This window comes from Miniopterus schreibersii (genome assembly GCF_964146895.1).
Source record: "Miniopterus schreibersii genome assembly, chromosome: X".
Classification (NCBI taxonomy): domain Eukaryota; kingdom Metazoa; phylum Chordata; class Mammalia; order Chiroptera; family Miniopteridae; genus Miniopterus; species Miniopterus schreibersii.
Genome location: NC_138104.1, coordinates 32,617,225 through 32,624,275, shown reverse-complemented (window position 1 = coordinate 32,624,275; position 7,051 = coordinate 32,617,225).

The following is a 7,051-nucleotide window of genomic DNA, read 5'->3' as shown; positions in this document are numbered from 1 at the left end:
GAAGGTGGAGAGGGGGGAGTGTGTGGGGAGAGATTAATCAAAGAACTTACATGTTTATAAGCATAACCCATGGACACAGACATGGGTATGGGGAAGGCCTGGGGGTGGGGTGGATGCGGGATGGAGGGGATCAGTGGGGATAAAAAAGACATCTGTAATATTCTCAACAATAAAGATAAAGAAACAAAAAATAAAATAAAATAAAAGCAAAAAAATTTAAAAAATGAAAGGACAGATAGGTAGATAAGCTGCTTTGAACATATATAACATTGATATTTGTTACCATCTCTGATTATTATCTTAAGGAAAATTCCTAGAATTAAAATTACTGGATCAAAAGTCTTTTTTAATATGTTTTATTTTATTTTTTTAAATTAATTGGGGTGACATTGGTTAATAAAAGTTTCAAGAGTTCGATTCTATAACACTTCATCTGTATATTGCATTGTGTGCTCAAACCCAAAGTCAAGTCTCCTTCCGTCACTATATATTTGACCCCCTTTCCCCTCTTCAACCTCCTCCCCACTCCTTTCCCCCCACCCCTTTCACCCTATGAGTTTTTTTGTTTGTTCATTTGTTGCTTTCTGTTTTATATCCCGCATGAGTGGAATCATAAGGTTCTTGTTTTTTTCCATCTGGCTTATTTCACTTAGCATGATACTCTCAAGATCCATCCATGTTGGTACAAGTGGCAGTATTTCACCTTTTTAACGGCTGAGTAGTATTCCATTGTGTACATGTCCCACATCTTCTTTATCCAGTCCTACACTGAAGGACACTTAGGTTGTTTCCATGTCTTCGCTACAGTGAAAAATGCTGCAGTGAACATAGGGGTATATACATCTTTACGAATAAATGTTTTCAAGTTTTTAAGGTAGATACTCAAAAGAGAGATGGCTGGGTCATACGGTAGCTCTCAATTTTTTGAGGAGCCTCCATATGTTTTCCATAGTGGCTGCACTAATTTACATTCCCATCAGCAGTGAATGAGGGTCCCCTTTTCTCCACAACCTCTCCCACACTTGTTATTGCTTGTCTTGTTGGTAACAGTCACTCTAATAGGTGTGAGGTGGCATCTCATTGTATTTGCATTTCCCTTATAGCTACTGAAGTTGAGCATCTTTTCATATATCTGCTGGCCATTAGCGATGAAAAGTCATTTTCTCCAGTGATTTTGTTGAGTGAAACACTGAGGGACTGTAATTATCCAGTCGTGCTTCCTAGAGCTACAGCCACATTCGTGCATGTGCAGCAGGGGTAACTACGGCATGACTGTTACCTAGCCTACAGTGACCGTAGAATGTCATCAATTTTAAGGCACATTCCAATTTTAGAAATGAAAAACTGAGAGAAGCCTTGCTGGGCGTGGCTCAGCGGTTGAGCATTGACCTAGGATCCAGGCGATCGGGATTCGATTTCTGGTCAGGGCACATGCCCGGGTTGCGGGCTCAGTCCCCAGCAGGGGGCGTGCGGGAGGCAGCCGATCAATGACTCTCTCATCATTGGTGTTTCTCCCTCTGTCTCCCTCTCCTTTCCTCTCTCTGAAATCAATAAAGATATATTAAAAAAAAGAAAAACTGAGAGAAAAAGTTTTCGAACTAATGAAATATGGTAACACATTATTTTGATTAAAAAATTTTTTCCTGACAAGTGAGTTTAGCATATTTACACTGTTGAGGGATCATTTATTCTTTTGTCATCTGCTTTTGTTACATCCTTTGTCATTTTTCTATTGAGGCGTTTTCTTTTCCTTCTTACTGTGTAATAGTTCTTATATATAACAGATATTAACTCTTTGTCATCCTCAGTACCACAGTTCTCCAAAATCTATAATTTGTCTGTTGACCTATTGGATCTTTCTCATACCAAGTATTTTTACTTTTATATAGTAAAATACTTTTACTTTTTTAAAAAAAATATTTTTATTGATTCTAGAGAGAGAGGAAAGGAGAGGGAGAGAGAGAGAAACATCAATGATGAGAGAGTCATTGATCGGCTGCCTCCCGCAGGCCCCCGACTGGGGATCGAGCCCACAACCCGGGCCTGTGCCCTGACCAGGAATCGAACCCCGATCTCCTGGATTCTAGGTCGATGCTCAACCGCTGAGCCACGCTGGCCGGGCTGTTTTATTTTTCAATTACAGTTTTGCATTCAACATTATATGACATGGTTTTGATTGAGAGTGTGTTGCATGTATAGATTTATCTCTCCATAAAGATATACTTCCTATAATATGTTTCTCCATTTACTAAAGTCTTATTTTATGTCTTTAATAGAGTTTTGTAGTTCTCTTAATTTAGTCATGCATATTTTTGTTAATTTTATTATTTAATATTTTTCTTAGTATTATGAAGTTTTTTTCCATTTTATTATCAAATGAATCATTGCTGAAATATAAGAAATGCATTGATTTTAGTATATTAATGTCATAGTTTTGTACAGATGCTCCTCAACATATGATGGGGTTACATCCGATAAACCCATTATAAGGTAAAAATATCGTTAAGTCAAAAATGCATTTAATTCACCTAACCTACTGAACATCATAGCTTAGTCTAGTCTACCTTAAAGATATGCAGGACATTTACATTAGCCTACAGTTGGGCAAAATCATCTAACCCAAATCCCATTTTATAATAAAGTGTTTGAATATCTCATGTAATTTATGCAATTATGACTTGCTGCCTTCATGCTGGGCAATTAACTTGAGTTTCATCTCAAGAGTAATTGCCTTCCTCTTCTCACCAGAAACAGGAGATACACATGTTGCAGACATGAAAGGATGTGAAAACACAAAACTCAATATCCAAAAAACGCTGGCAACCCAGGAAACTGGAGAGTATGGGTCGTTTACTATTGTGAGAGAGTCTTGTACCACATACAGCTAGCCTGGGAAAGGATCAAAATTCAAAATTTGAAATACAGGGTCTACTAAATGTGTATTGCTTTCACACCATTGAAAAGTCAAAAAATTATAACTCAAACCACCTGAAGTCCAGGACTCTCTGTACTTCATTCTCCAGGGGTTTGTAGACAGAGAATTACACCACCTATAAGTAATAAAATTTTCCTATTTTTTATTTATATTTGATTTGTATATTTATATTTTATAAACTCATTGACAAACATTCATATTATGTTTAATAATAGAGATAATGGTAACGAATCTTATATATATTTTCTTTTTTTAAAAAAGTATATCTTTATTGATTTCAGAGAGAGGAAGGGAGAGGGAGAGAGGGAGAGAGAAACATCAATGATGAGAGAGTCATTGATCGGCTGCCTCCCGCACGCCCCCTGCTGGGGATCGAGCCCGAGACCCAGGCCTGTGACCTGACCGGGAATCGAACCGCGATCGCCTGGATCCTAGGTCGATGCTCAACTGCTGAGCCACACCCAGCTGGGCTTATTCTATATTTTAATGGGAATGTTTCGAGTTTTTCTTCATTAAGTATGATGCCAGTGTTAGTTTTCAACCAGTGTTCTATACAAATGTCTGTTGAATTTTCCCTCCAAAAAGGATATATAAGCATATGTTGAAGTATTTTTATCTTGATGTGTTATTATGAATTATTATTAGCTTCTTAATATTGAGCCATCTGTGCATTAGTGGTATAACATTTACTTAATCAGCAAATATTATTCTTTGATTATGTTACTGGATTCAGTTTGCTTTGTCATTTAGAATTTTTTGCACCAATTTATACAATTGGTGCTAGACAGTTGTTTTTTATTTTTGTGATGTCAAATTTTGGCAACAGATTCATATTAGCTTTGTAAAATGATATATGGAAGCTTTCTCTGTTTCTCTATGATCTGTTATTTGGAGGTTTGAAATAACTTACTCCAAAATTGTCTTGGCAGTTGGTTTCTACAAGATGTTTTTTGTGGCAATTCTCAATTACAATCAAGTTTTCTACCTCTACTTGGGTTGATTTTAATAATTAGTATTTCCCAAAATGCTCACCCATTATATTGAGATTTTCAGATTTTTTAATAGTTTTTTTAAAAAGCATATTTTTATCTGTAGTTACACCATTTCTTTACTTTCAACAATCACATTGCTGTTTCTTTTTTTCTCTTTTGGCCTTGCTAAAAGTTTGTCCATTTTATCCCTGTCTCTGAAAAAATAGCTCTTATACTTGTTTATCAACAAAACTGTATATTTTATTGAATAAATTTTTGCTTTGAATTCATTTATCCAGTTTTTTTCCGTTTTTATTTTCTTGCAATCTTTTCTGAGGGTAAGGAAGATTGCTCTTTTTTCTAACCTCTTAAGATAAATGTTATTTTCATTCTTTTCTGTTGAATAGTAAATGCACTGAAAACTAGTAATTTTTCTCTGAATGCACTTTTGGTCTCATAAAATTCGATTGTATTGTTTTCACTGTATTATTTTCTAAATAGTGATTTTGGGGAAGCTTGATATTCTCTTAGATCCAGTAGTTATAGGAAAATTATTTTTAGTTGCTTAATGGTTCAAATTTTTCTATTTATAACTCTGCTATAAATATATGGTTTTATGCATTCTTGTCAAAGAATGTGGTTTGCACAATCTCCAGTTTGAGGAAAGTAGTAAGGTCCTCTATGACTAATTTTGGTAACTGTTCTGTAGATATTTGGGGGGAAAAAGTGTATTTTCTATAGTATAAATGTGTGTCAGGTTGATAGTATTAATCTTCCTTTACTTCTATTTCTATTTAATTTGTCAGATTAGGAGAGATGTGCAACTTTCCCTTATAGTCTAACAACTTCTGCATTATATATTTGATGTTATTTTAGAGACAGAAACATTGTCTCATCCATAAAAATTGGTCTTCTTAGTGTAGTTTTGTCTTCTTTGCTTTTAATTGTACTTTGCCTGGTGTTGAATTTGTAAATCATTTTTCCTCTCATTTTCATTTGCCTGGTATAGCTTTGTTCTTTGCTTCATTTTTTGAAAAATAATTTTTAATTTTTCAATTACAGTTGATGTACAATATTATATTAGTTTCAGGTGGACAACCCAATGATTAGACAGTTGTATAACTTATGAAATGATTACCCCCATAAATCTAGTACCCAGCTGATAACATATGTAGTTCTTACAATATTACTGACTATATTCCCTATGCTGTATTTTACATCCCATGACTATTCTGTAGCTACCAATTTGTACTTCTCAATCCCTTCACCTTTTTCACCCAACCTCCCCCCCATCCCCTTTCCATCTGGCAACTGTCAAAATGTTCTCTGTATTTATGAGTCTGTTTCTGTTCTGCTTGTTTGATTATTTTGTTAGTTAGATTCCACATATAAGAGAAATCATATTGCATTTTCTTCCTCTGTCTGACTTATTTCACTCAGCACAATACCCCTATGCACCCCTATGATGCGAATGTTGGTACACTTGATGTTGTCACAGAGGTCCCCTAAACTATCCTCATTTTTTAAAAATTCTTTTTGCTGTTCTGATTGGGTGTTTTCTGCTATCTTATCTTCCAAAGCACAGATTCGATTCTCTGCTTCATCTACTCTACTGTTGAGTCCCTCTCATGTATTCTGTATTTCAGTTACTTTATTCTTCATTTCTGACTGGTTCTTTTTTATTGTTCCTGTGTCTCTTTTATGCTCTTGAAGTTCTCACCATGTATCTTGAGCATCCTTATAACCATTGCTTTGAACTCTGTATCTGGTATTTTGCTTGCCTCCATTTAATATAGTTGTTTATCAGGAGATTTCTCCTGTTCTTTCATTTGGTACATGTTTCTTTGCCTCCATTTTGGCTACTTCTCTGTGTTTGTTTCTATATATTAGGTAGAGCTTCTATGTCTCCCAGTCTTGGTAGAGTGGCTTTATGTAATAGGTGTCCTGTAGGGCCTAGTGGCACAGCTTCCCTGGTTACCCCAGCCAGGTGCTCCAGGTGCACTCCTCCTTTGTGTGCATTGTGTGCATTCTCATGTTGTAGTTGAGCCTTGATAGCTGTTGGTGTGTCAATGGGAGGGATTTACCACAAAGCCAGTCAGCTATGAGAACTGGCCAAGACCACAGCAGAGGAGCTGCTGTGCAGAGTCCAACCCTATGGAGCAGGACCCGCTACAGTGCAGTTCTGGTGCTCACCACATCTGCCTTAAGTGTGTTCCTCGTGAAGCTAGTTGGATGGTGCTTCGGCACAGTCTGAAGCTGTTCACTGGGCATGCTGGCTCTGGGGCTCCAAGTAAGTGCAGGCCAAGGCAGCCACTGTACTCTACCTGAGGCTACCTGGCATGAACTACAGAGTGATCTGTAGATGGCTGCTACTTGTATTGGGCTTGGAGGTGTCTGGGAGAGGTAAGCTGTGAACCTAGGCTAACTGCTACTAGTTCTATGCCTGGGTCCACTTAGCAAGAGGTATGGGACATCCTGAGGCCAGATGCAGTTTGTTTGGGGTTTGTGAACCTTTGAAAGATTTTAGGAAAGTCTGCAGCATGAGCCAAGACAGGCCATTTGTACAGAAACGCCACTGGAAGCAGCTTGAGTGGGCTGGCAAGTTGGGTGGAGCAGGGTCTCAGGGAATCACCAGCGTGGGGCAAAAAGTGTGAGCTAGGTTGATGGAGACTCAGATATGGCACCTGCCTGCTGGTTCTGCTGGGGGAGGGCTCAGTAAAGGAACAATGGCTTCTGCCAGCACTTCTCTCTGGGAGAAAACTGCCCTTCCAGACCTTGCCCCAAAGCCAGACAATTCAGTTCCTCCCCTATGGCCCTGGTGCCTTTCGAGCTGCTGCCCCAACGCTGGAGCTCAGAGTGAGAATGTCAACAAGTAAGTGTGTGTGTGGGCCCTGTAAGAGGGATGCCTGGGTCTCCAGTAGTCCTCCATCTCAACTGGACAGAATCCCGCCTGGTTTTCACAACCAGAATTTATGGGAACTTCTCTTCCCAGCCCTAGAACCTTGGGCTGGGTGACCTGGTGTGTGGCTGGGAGTCCCTCACTCCTCAGGGGGGATGTCTGCAGCCAAGATATCCCTCTTGATTTTTAACCACCACACGCGAATGTGGGGCCAGCCTGTTCTACATCTCCGTCACTCCTATCAGT